Here is a 12,459-nt window from a genome sequence, read left to right on the forward strand (position 1 = left end):
CTACACATTTCTATTTAAAAAACACACCCTGACATATACACATGTTTCTATACAAATTTAGTTTGAAAATATCATATGCATTGCTCATATAGGTAGTTATGTCTGGGATCTGCAAGACAGTTCAGATGGATAAAGATGATGGGGGAAGCTTATTGATCCACATTTGATCACAAAAACATACATGGTAGAAAGAGAAAACCTGCTCCCACAAGTTGTCCTCTGGCATCCCCATTGGACTATGGGATACATGTGCCTGCACATGTGCTCGCTCTCTCTCTCTCTCTCTCTCTCTCTCTCTCTCTCTCTCTCTCTCTCTCTCTCTCTCTCTCTCTCTCTCTCTCTCTCTCTCTCTCTTTCTCTCTCTCTCTCCTACAAGTTGTCCTTTGAATTCCACATGAGCACTGGAAGGCATGACACACATACACAAGGAGAGACAAAAATAAATAGAAAGCATAGGCACTATAAATCTAAAATTGTGCTATGGCACATAAGTCCCTATACACAAAAATTCGTACAAAATAAGTGAATGTGAATGATCATAGGTAACTATACTTATATATAAAATTTGGCATATTGCTCATATACACTTGGGGAACTAGATTACATTTAAGAGAAGGAGCAGGAAAGATCAAGCTAAGGAGTACTATTTGATCATTAGTGAGTACATCAGCATGTCACCATGCGTCAACATGCCAGCATGTGTTTATGATTGCATGAGGGCATTCTTTGACTGTAATTTTTATATTAGTTACAATTTAAATTACAGTGGTAGATTTTACAGACTGACATATCCCATGACAAGATAGAAATCACCAGATCATTGAAGAAATAGGGTATTGAAGTTGTCTGATACAATAGAGGTGTAGAAATTGTGTCTAGTGGTCTGCTTTGAGAACAGGGTTGGGACAATCCAGATGCCAACATCTGCCAGACTGGATCTTTCAGACAGAAATTCTGCCTCTTAAGATTCAAGGTTTTTTCCAGCATAATGGGCAGGTGACAGTTATATATGCTTGATGGTGAGGCAAAATTGGAATACAGTATTGCCTGCATATTAATATAGCATACAAATAATAGTTTGAGCTGTGCCCAAAATAAATGCTGAAGAACACATGTTCCATTCTCTCATCCAGATATTGTTGCAGTTTCCAAGCTAAAACATAATTATTGTGGTAATACAATGCAGGTAAATGGAATGTATAAGTTAATGGTGACTTTCAAACACTTTCTGTAAGGTCCTTGCCATTCCTGTAAATACCCATATAGTCACACATCTGGCATACTATGTAAGAAGACCTGGGATCTAAAACTCTGGTGGCTTGCCTAAATTGCCAGACTGAGTCATGGGAAATCCAGATTAAAGACAACTCCTGACCACCAAGCCCTTTGCCTTGTCTTTACACTTGGTTCACAAAAATTATAGGTGCTGGAAAATGAGAACCATAACTCCAAATATTGACTACTAGAAGACTAATAGATAGTTTGTATGTTCAAGAGACAGCATTTACATCTGGCGCGCGAGCGTGTGTGTGTGTGTGCACGTGCACGCACAAGAGCATATTCATACTGAAACAGTATGTTTCATTTATAAAGCAAAACAGAAACACTCTTTTAGATAACACAGTGGTTTAGTTTGGACTGTATGGTCTTTAGTTGTTTTCCAATGCATTATACAAGAATTTAGTATAGACAAATGAATGTAGGTTTGGGTTTAATAAGGTTGGCACAATAAATAATAAAACAATGAATATTATGCTAAAAATCTTAAGCTACTCTTCTCTAAGTTTTAAATTAATCAAAAAGCTCCTATATGGTAGAAAATTCAGTTAACTGTGTCCCTATGGTGAAATCTTTCTTTGCTTTTCACAGTAGAGCCTGCTCAAGTTGTATTCCTCCCAGTAAGGTCTAATGGTAGAAAGACCTGGGTTAAGACATTGAGTACTAATTACAGAACTGTCAGTAGCTGGGAATGAAGCCTAACAGCTGAGCCATGGATACCTCAGGGCCATCTCCAGGTATAATTTCCCACATATGTAGATGAAAGCACGAAACAAAATAATAGTAGCCCTCAAACCTCTTTTATTCTTATGACCCTTTGTTCTGTTAAACTTTATGTAAAAGTCAAATATGTACATATGTACCTGAGAAGGTGATTTTTGAGAACCTTCTCCAAGTCCGTGGAGATATCTCAAGTAGCTATTTGGAACATCTCAGATAAATTCTTGGGGGAAAGAATGTGGACAAGAACTCTTAGGTTAAATTAACTAAGGAGAAGATTGTAGGCTACACAATATGATCACTGGGGTTGGAGACCCCAGCACATTAGCTAAATGGCTCTAAAACCATGTATATTAATTTGCATGTTTGTGAATAGTAAGATAATGTACATGAAATAATCATGCATGTAACTGTAATATAAAAAGGAAACCAAGGAATCTTCAATCCATTAACCTTCTGATAGGTTCTGAAGAAACCTGCCAAGTCTCATTCAGTACCCGTGGCTTCCGCCAGAACTTACCATGCACCCACCTCAAACCTCTCCAACCTGGGGCCTGGGTTTCCCTTCACCCAGATTCAGCTTCCTATATAGCTTCTCCATTTTTGGCTTCTCTTGCTCGCTCTCGCTCTCGTTCTCTCTCTCGTTCTCTCTCTCTCTCTCTCCCTCTCTCTCTCTCTCTCTCTCTCTCTCTCTCTCTCTCTCTCTCTCTCTCTCTGTCTCTCTCGGTTTCCATGTGCTCTCTTGGTCCTCTTGGCCCCACTTTCCTCTCTTCTTCCTCGCTCACCACAAACCTCTGTCCCACCCCCACAACTCCTCTCACAACCCAGTTCAATCTGCTGGCTCCTCTCAGTCTGGACCCTTCCAGAAGCCTCTGGCTGTGCTCTCCCACATATCTATTATGAAAACCTTCTCTTCAACCATACCTATGAGTGGTCATGTTCTCCTTTTCATGAGAACTTTCATCTACCACTGTTAAGGTAACAAAATGTGTAAAAAATAATGATAATCCTGCCAATTGCTTGATAACATGTGTGTGGTCATTTTTAATCCTCCTAAATTTTACTTTCCTATCAAGCTATTCCTTATCAAGTATTAGAAATACAGGTTCGATCAAAAACACCAACGACAAATTATGCTGGAGAAGTTGTGGTGAAAGGGGAACACTTCTCCACTGCTGGTGGGAATGCCAACTTGTACAGCCACTTTGGAAATCAGTATGGAGATTCCTCAGGAAAATGGGAATAAACCTACTACAAGACCCAGCAACTCCACTCTTAGGCATATATCCAAAAGATGCCCATTCATACAAGGATGTCTGTTCTACTATGTTCATAGCAGCATTATTTGTAAAAGCCAGAACTTGGAAGCAACCTAGATGACCCTCAACCGAAGAGTGGATAGATAAAATGGGGTACATTTACACAATGGAGTACTATTCAGCAGAAAAAAACAATGGAATCCTGAAATTTGTAGGCAAATGGATGGCACTAGAAGAAACCATCCTGAGTGAGGTAACCCAGTCACAAAAATAGAAACATGGCATGTACTCTCTCATATATGGATTTTAGACATAGATCTGGGGAGTCCCAGCCTATAATCCCATGGCCAGAGAGTCTGGGAAACAGAACCTTCATTCAATGGCTGATGGAAGCAGAGTCAGACTCCCATGGCTAAGCACTGAGCTGAATTCAAGGAATCCAGTGACAGAGAGGGAGGGCTGATGACCAAAGGGGTTAAGACTAGGCTGGTTTAACACCCAGAAACAGCTGACCTGACAAGGGTTAGCTCTTGACTGATGGCTGGGAATGCAGAATGGGACTGATCAAAACCCCTGAATGTGGGTGTCAGTGAGGAGGCCTAGGTAATCTATTGAGCCTTGGGTAGTAGATCAGTATTTATCCCGGGTATACAAATGGACTTTGGGCACGCATCCAACAATGAGAGAAGTACTCTCGCCCTGGACTCTCGGGGGAGGGTCTAGGGCCTGCCTTTGATGAAATGATAGACTATGGACATCCCCATGGTGGACCTCACCCTCCCTGGGGAAATGAGGGGATATTGGAGGGGTTGGTGGAAGGGCATGGGAGGAGGGGAGGGAAAGGGAGAGGGACCTGGAATTGACATGTGAAGCAACCTTGTTTCTAATTTAAATTTGAATTTAAAAAGAAAAAAAGAAATATACGTTCAAATAAAGGGTAGTGAGGGATGACTAAGCAGATCCCAGAATACTGTGATGAGGAGTAGCTGTTCTCGTCAGTTGAGAATGAATATTGAGCAAATGGTATTTGCATAAGTCACCTTGTTTATGCACAGCAGTTCCCTGTCTGCCTTTCTGAATATTGTATTGATCCTGGTTACACAGACTTGTGAAGTGGTCATCAAATGACAAGATGTCATCACTGCCCTGTAAAGATGGCCCTGTCAGACTCATCACTTATGGACCACTTGTGTTGGCTCACCCTGACTTTGCGCAGGATGGCCACTGAAGCAGACAACGTACCGCCCGAGTCGTCAAATAGCACTGGTGCAGTGTGTCTTTGGTGTGCTTGCCTGACCAGTGACTGTTGATGATGGTGTGCTCCCAAGGCTGGGCACACTGTGTACAGCAAATTCAAACTGAAAAGACTCACATATGGCAGGGTATTCTTGGTAGGCCTCCAGGCATTTCACATTCATTTATAAAGTCTCTTCTTTCCACATAAAATTAATCTTATGTTCTTCCCAATCACCATGGTAATATTCTTTTGACTTCATATTCTGACAAGCTTGAAATAGCGTACGATAGGCTTGAAGTATAACCTAAAAGTGCAACGCTCTGAAACGAATGAGAAACGAAAACCGAATCTACAGTTACCTTTACAACTGCGTCCATATGCAATTCAGCCCTCTGCCAGCTTTATGTTTCTAAGTTATGTCTTTGTTTTGAATTAAATCCTGGGTACCATGCTTGCTGAGCAGTTAATCCACCGCCTGAATTTGTAACACTCCTGCTAGTTCTGCACCTTTTATTACAAATGGAACTTCAGTGTCTGGCTCATGGGAGAGTTACCAAAACAACAGAAGGAGCGTTATCACAAATCCTTTATGGAAATTGTTAGCTTGTGGTAATTAATCTGAATAGGACATTTGTTTTAATTCCATCTAAACAAATCAAATGCAATTTTCTTATCCTGACCAATAATTTATGTCCATTTAGGGTCATAAATTATATGTGTGTGTGTATGTATGTATATTTATTTAAGTTGTCAATCACTGTTATATTACTGGGTTAGTTCTTTTTTGTTTGGTTGGTTTTTGGGGGGTTTTTTGGGGTTATTTCTTTTAATAAGCATATATTTGGCAACTTGTATGCACATGACATGTGAGGTTCAAATACAGATGGGACATTGTCCCAACACTCAGAGAGGTTTTAGCCGCGCTAAAAAGCAATGAGGAAAATTCAGGAATTCCATTGGCAGTCATGTACTAGGCATCCAAATAACAGCAGAGAATGGAAATTGAAGGAAAGCTTCCTAGGGAAGGAAATATCTGAACTGGGTTAAAAGCAGTAAAGCAATGACAGTCAGTGAATGAAGTCAGAGTTACATCTTTGCGAGTCAAAAGGATCCAATTGTAAAGAACCAAGCTGAGACAGAGAACATATTACATTGGGTTTCGATTTGCTTTGATTCACTGATTATTTTCTCTCCTTTATAAAAACCCCTTCAGGTGTGTGACCCGATTCTCTTATTGTTCAAGTTAGAGAACAGGCTTTTAGAGTTCCCCCTTAGGAACAGGCCATTGAATGAGATGACACAGTAAGTGTTTATTAAGGGACTGCTACACTGCCTGCCTAAATTCCTAATCTGTAATGTTTCATGAAAAATGCACCTTTTTCCTTAGACTTACTGTACTTACCATGCCAGATATTCCTTTAAACAGTGAGCAAAATGAAGGCTTGATTTCATGGAGTTCTAGCCTAGTGAGACTGAAGTAACCCAGGGGGAGAGTAAAACTAAATGAAGCTGAAAAACTATCTGGAGAGGAGAAAGGCACAGCTTGCATGGGATTCATAATCTGTGCTAAGAATTCACAATTTAAGCAAAACAGAAGCAAGATCTAACTTAATCTTTGAAAAGAATTTCTTATTCCAAACAGATTGAAAGAGAGGGAGGGAGGGAGATTAGCTCACTAAAATACTCGTGGCCTAGGACCAGATGGAGGTGTACAAATTAAGAGTTGTTCTGGTGTGTATGTGTAAGGGTTGGAGAGATATGAAAAATCTGGATTCATTTTTAAAATTTACCAGGCAAAAATCACTAATAAGTTTAACATGAATACAAGAAAAGAATTGGGCCAAAGTAGACAAACTGTACCTGGGAATAGACTCGATGAGGAAAAAAAATCCTCATAGAAATCTAATTTACAATTTAGATATGTTAACAATAAAGCTATTGGTGAATATAATATGATATTGCAAAAGAACAAGGACTTGGTTTGGGTTAGATAGATCAGGGTAAAGGAGGGAAAGCAAGGAAGAAATGCAATAGATATGATTATGAGCTAGCAAGTCAACCTAGGAGACAGGCTTATAAAATGCTTATTGTTTCTATCTGAGCCAGAATTCCATGGAATATCAAAAAGAACTAAAACAAAAAATAAATGATCAGAGTTTAGAGCACTGGCATGAATAGCTTGAGAGCATTTAGTTATTGATGGAAAGCACTTAAAATTTTAAATCAAGTTGATTTGAGATAAATATATTAGTATTTATTCATATAACACAATACAGACCTAGCCAATTTCTGTTTTACTCTCTCCTTAGACTTACATACACTCTTTGTATTTTATTCATCTTTGCACTGGGACTGGGTATGTATCATGGTGCCAGTTATATGATCCATATCCATTGTGGAAGTAAATTTGAAAAAGAGATGATTTGTGCCAAAAATGAACCCTAATGTAGAGAGTAGACTCCTCACTCCAGGCCAACCACTAATGCACACAGAGCATCTACCTTAGTTGAGAAATTCTAGCCACCAATTCAGCACAACACAGAGCACTCATACTTGATATGCAGCTACTTCCTCAATCTCCCCATTTCAATGTTCTCCCTTTTAATTTGCCAACCACCAAGTCATATTGAATCCTGGGCTCTCTAGAGAAACTACAGGGCTATCATTGTCCCTCCCAGGTTCAGGTCCACTTATTTGTATACCAATTCACCCAAAATCCCATGGAAAATGCATCTGTATTGAAACATTTCTATAGTATTGATTGTTCTCCCATGTGATTATTCCCATAGCAACGGTGCAAAAAGATGAGGGTAAGAGAAATCACTGTGATTTGCTTCACATAGCCTGTAACTGTGGTGAGATGAACAGTCTGAAATACATCTCTATTTTCTCTGCTGCTTGTCTTTCAGTACAAGTGTATTTACCATACCTCCTGCTTGCTCTTAGTGGGCGATATGTCTTGAAGCTAGAATAAATTGTCTTTCTACCTGAAAGCTCAATTTCTTTGTACTATAGTAAAAGTGTCCCATTAAGAAAGTTCCTTGAAATATTTAAGAATAAAATTTCCTTTAAGGTGGTAGAATCTGTTCAGTTTTGATGTCAATGAATTAAATTAAAAGACTAGGAGACTATTCTTTTTCCTCCCATCCCACTGACTGCAGATCACTCCAAAATAGCAGCTTCCATTTTATTTGTGGAACCACCAGAGTACCCTAAACAGTATTAGCACTCATGAAAAAAAAATGGAGTCTGACTAATGACAAACAGGTGGCCATCTGGAAAATGCCATTCTGCTTGTAAGGAGCGTCCACCTTCTTCAGAGAAAGCTATGTGAACAAACAGTGCTAGGAATTTTCAAGACTTTAACACCTACAACTCAGAGAAGGGTGCCCTCCAGACTTCCCAGGGAACTCAATGAACATTTCACCCAAAGACCACAGTCACTATGTTCTTAAAAGATGCTAATATGTTTGCCAAAGAGGGGAGGCATTTTAGGATAAAGGAGCAGAATGATACAGAGGATAAGGGAGCACTATGATGGAGAAGAGAAATTAACTGTGTTGGAAGAAAGAGCTATGAAGGGGTAGGGGCCATGGGATGGCTGAGCTGCTAGATATTGAGTATGGGTTACCCTCGTAACATTGAGAGCAGTACTGAAGTTGCATTATCTCACGTACAAGTTCAGATAGATGTCTATCATCATATCCATGAGAACAGACAAAGACAGATTCAGAGGAGGCTAGGAAGAATCAGCATACTTTTAGACATCAGAAGCCATGTCAGTTAATGGCAAAACATGGGAGGTCAGGACAAGAGAGGGAAAGGAAGCAAAGGGTCCTTCCCAGGTGTCTTTCACCAAACTAGAGAATGAATGCGATCTTGGCGGGGACTGGATTAGGTCAATTAAGAAGCCTATTCTTTGGGTTGTGTTCATACCTTGGACTCTGAGATTTTAGAGAGTAGTTTTTGAGACTGATAGAAGAAAATCTCTCACTTTTGTTATGAATAACCAAAGGAACTGTTATCACTCTGATATATTGAATAGTGTTTGAAAGTCCCTCTGGAAAACTAACATGTTCATAAAATGAGCCAAGACCTTGTCAGATTAGAACTGCCTAGCACTGTTGAATGAGGAAAGCATTCCTTCAACATCTAACAAAAAAGACCCCTTTGTATTCTCCTCTAAGCAATATCAATTTATATTTAATGATAGAAAATTGAAGGATCAAGCTTAGAGATAGAAAAAGCAAAAGTATCAAAGCTACGTTATCCTGAATGGAGATCTTATTTCTTCAACGCCTTCATAATATCTTTGCTGTGTCATGCAATCACTTACATGACTCACAGATGGGCACATTTACCCAAAATACCATAGATATCCTGTGGTCTTTTAAATGCTATGGCTAAGTAGTAGAAGGGTATTGCCCAGCATGTGTAGGCTCTAGGTTCAAACTCTAGTATTATATGTAAAACAAATCAATGAATAATAGTTTTATTCTCCAAAAACCCCTTGCATTCTGTTTTTGCTTGCCTTTTCTGGGCTTTTGCTCCCCCTTGGCTATCTATCACTTATGAGCTCTTTTGCTATGCTAAATCCTAGTTCATGTTTCATATTTTTTTCTTTCTCACTTCTAGTAGTTATACAAATGAGATATTTGTAACATCTGGTTTTAAATATAAGTTGCTATATGTGTGTACAAATTTCAACAGTATTCCTAATATCAGTCATCTAGAAAAAGGAAAAGTTAGTGTTCAAAATGAAGTATTCCTCACACAAAATCCCCCACTTCATCCATTGAACTGTCATCTGTAAATAAGCTAGACAGATCAAGGTCATTTAGTAACTCTTAATTACCTTGGATCCATTGGTTCTAGAACTCAGGACTTATTAAGAAAATTGTTATGTTCCATTAATTAGAATAGTTCCAATATGTTGGCAATAAGAGTACAATAATTATAAAATACCCAGCAATCAGAACACCTGCCATTGTGCTATATAAAGTTATTTAGGGTACCCTATCCCAAGTGCTATAATTCCAGATTATGAGACATTCCAGTTAAATTGTTTCAATGATCCTCAAAAAATAAAAGAAATCAAGTTTTATAAATTAAAAAAGTAAAAATAATAGCATAATTTTATACATGAATAGCATTTCAAGACTTGCATTAATGTACGTTAGAATAGCAATAAAAATGTCACCCTCAAATTATAGCATGTCCAGTGGAAAAATAAGTGAAATCCTTTGGCAATCTGGAGATCTGAAAAGTGATCAATGGGTTAGGGTATTTATCCTTGAGCCCTTAGCCCTATTGCAATCTTCAAGTTGCTTTGCTCTGAAATGGCACGGTAGGGGAGAACCACACACTGGAAGAGGCAACTGTCAACACCTGAAGAGCAGCTGAGTGTTAGAAACCAGCAGCTCCTAACAGAGATCTATGAAACAGAACATGATTGACCACATGATCTTCCCATATCTTATCCATAACCTTTGACCAAGAACTGGCTAAAGAACAACTAAGCTGGCCCAGTGTATGTATATTAATTTTTACATCCTTCAGGCTTTATGAAAGTCATTCAATGACAAAGACATCATTTCAAAAGAGGCAGTTAATGGCAATTTTCCACATGGATTGCAAACACAGGAAAGTGGGAAATAACAGAAGGAGATGTATTCTTCTCAGGCTCATCCTTAGGAACATTGTTTAAATTTGGCAGTGACAAACTTAGAGACTTGCCAAATCTGGCAACCTAGCCAGGTGGTGAATCTTGCTGGTTAGCTTACCTTTCATTATGTTACTGATGTGAGATTTTTCTCGTTTATGTCTAAGGTGCTTGGAGATTACTTGGGGCATTGTGTATGCTAGGCCTCTACCACTGAGCTCTGACACCAGCTTCCAAAAAAATGTTTAATTCCTCCATGATGACATGTAATCTCTCTCACCAATTGAGAAATATGTTAATTCAAAAAATCCATTTCTCTCATAAAAGAAAAGCATTTTCACACTAATGTTCATCTAACCACAATTTATTCATTGCAGCTGGGAATGTTTTCAAACAATACAATTTGGAATAAGCATATGCCTGGCTAATGTTATCTGTTAGAGAGGAATAAAAGATTAATAATTTAGAACTATATAGTTGGAAGGTATCTGGTTTGATAGAAATATATTCCTGAGGTAGAACAGCAAAGAATTATTAAAAATTCAGATATATTGGCAGAAGTGGAACTTCCTAGATGGTAATACAGCCCTTTGTAAGAGGTAGGATTTTTAGCCCACATGTAGGTTGTCACCCTTAATGGGAAGAAAATGCTAATGAGTGTCTTTTTCTGTAACCTACATCTGTGTTAATGACAAACACTGGGACACTTGGAATTAAAAACTAGTATGTCATTGTAGTGTCATGACCTAGACACTACTCACTAGTGATGGCAGGAGCTGTCTTCCAGATTCAAATCCCAGAGTTAAGACTTTGGGTGGCATTCCAATATCTCTGACCAGAGCCCTCATATCAGAATGTCAGGTAATGCATTTCCATTCAACACCCTGCTAACCTTCATTGCTGCTGAAACCAAGTTTCTAGTAGTTCATATGTTGCCTAAAAATGTTCCTATTTTAGTTATATACTCTGTTGAAATTTTTTATATAACTTTCATCTTTCAGATACTAAAATAATATTATATAATATAATCTTAAAACAGATTTCATATTGAAATGATAAATTTTAAAGTACTTTTGGTCACAACTATTTTCTTAATTAGTAGTCTATTAATGTTAAATTGTTGAGTGCTCTTATCAGCTGTATAAACGATTACATTTACCCACATTTTAAGAAGAGAGAACAGTGCAGAGAGAGAGAGAGAGAGAGAGAGAGAGAGAGAAGCTCCCAAGTAGGACAACCAATTGTGCCTTCCTGAACTCTGGATCCCAAAGCCTCATCTTAAAACCCAGACCATACCAGATATGACAATGTTTTTCCTTGAAAACAAGTCTTCTTAGAAAGGTATAGTGGCAGGAATACGTTCCCAGCACACTGTGGAGAACAAGAGACAGAGGTAAGAGAAAGGCCTTACAAGATAATACAGGCAAGACTATACTTTCAGGGATCATTTCTATAGTTCGTTACAAGATAATACAGGCGTCTCATATGGATATTTATGAATGTGCACAAAAATTAAATAGACATAAACCCAAACACTATTAGCCCTGGTAATGGGATTCAGGTGACTTTCCACATTTCCTTTAAGGGAATGAGTGTGCATGAATCATTCTTATAATCAGAAAACAAAAAAAATCAATTCAGATTATAGAGTTCTTAAAATAGTTATAGTTGGCCTACTTTATGAAATATGAATTTGTTTTCATACTTAGCTAACCCAAGAACTCTACAAAGACAATCTCTCTACAATTCATGTAGTTTTTATTACAGAATAAATTAAACCACATACGTATGGATCCTGCAGTTTTAATTTTAGTTGTTCCATGAAGAACAAAAATATAAACCACTTTTGCCATGGAAAGGAAGCAAGCCGAAAGAGTGTGCCTCTCGGGCAGATAACACGGGTCGGGCACACATGAGGCCCTGGGCACAGGCCTCAGGATCAAACAATAAATACATTCTTTAAAGGAAAAATACTTGTGACATTTGTGCACAACTACAGTGGAAACTTTACAAATCTTGAAACACAGGCAGTTACTGTGGCTCAGGCCTGTAATTCTGGCACTTAGTATGCAAAATCTGGGAGAGTCCAAGCTGAGTTCAAGGCCAGCCTAGACTACAGATCAGGGCCTTATCTTGAGTGAAACAAACGGGAATATTGAAGAGCAAAAGGTTACAAAGGAAATGAAGTTCTTAATAAGTGTTTGTATTTAATTTTTAAAACCAGAATGTATTTCGATGTTAGGATACATAAAAGTAAACCAGACCTTAAAAGGTAAGACCTATCTGTATTCATAGCAGCATTA

General features: G+C 38.3%; 1 protein-coding gene and 1 pseudogene across 2 annotated transcripts in view; both read left to right on the top strand.

The window, feature by feature from the left end:
• Window positions 1-12,459, top strand: part of Syt1 (synaptotagmin 1) — a 381,145-nt gene that overhangs the window by 77,811 nt on the left and 290,875 nt on the right. The window lies entirely within an intron of this gene.
• LOC121143413 lies at window positions 11,582-11,768 on the top strand (annotated as a pseudogene).

Source organism: Mesocricetus auratus, unplaced genomic scaffold, assembly GCF_017639785.1.
Source record: "Mesocricetus auratus isolate SY011 unplaced genomic scaffold, BCM_Maur_2.0 Super-Scaffold_100011, whole genome shotgun sequence".
NCBI lineage: Eukaryota > Metazoa > Chordata > Mammalia > Rodentia > Cricetidae > Mesocricetus > Mesocricetus auratus.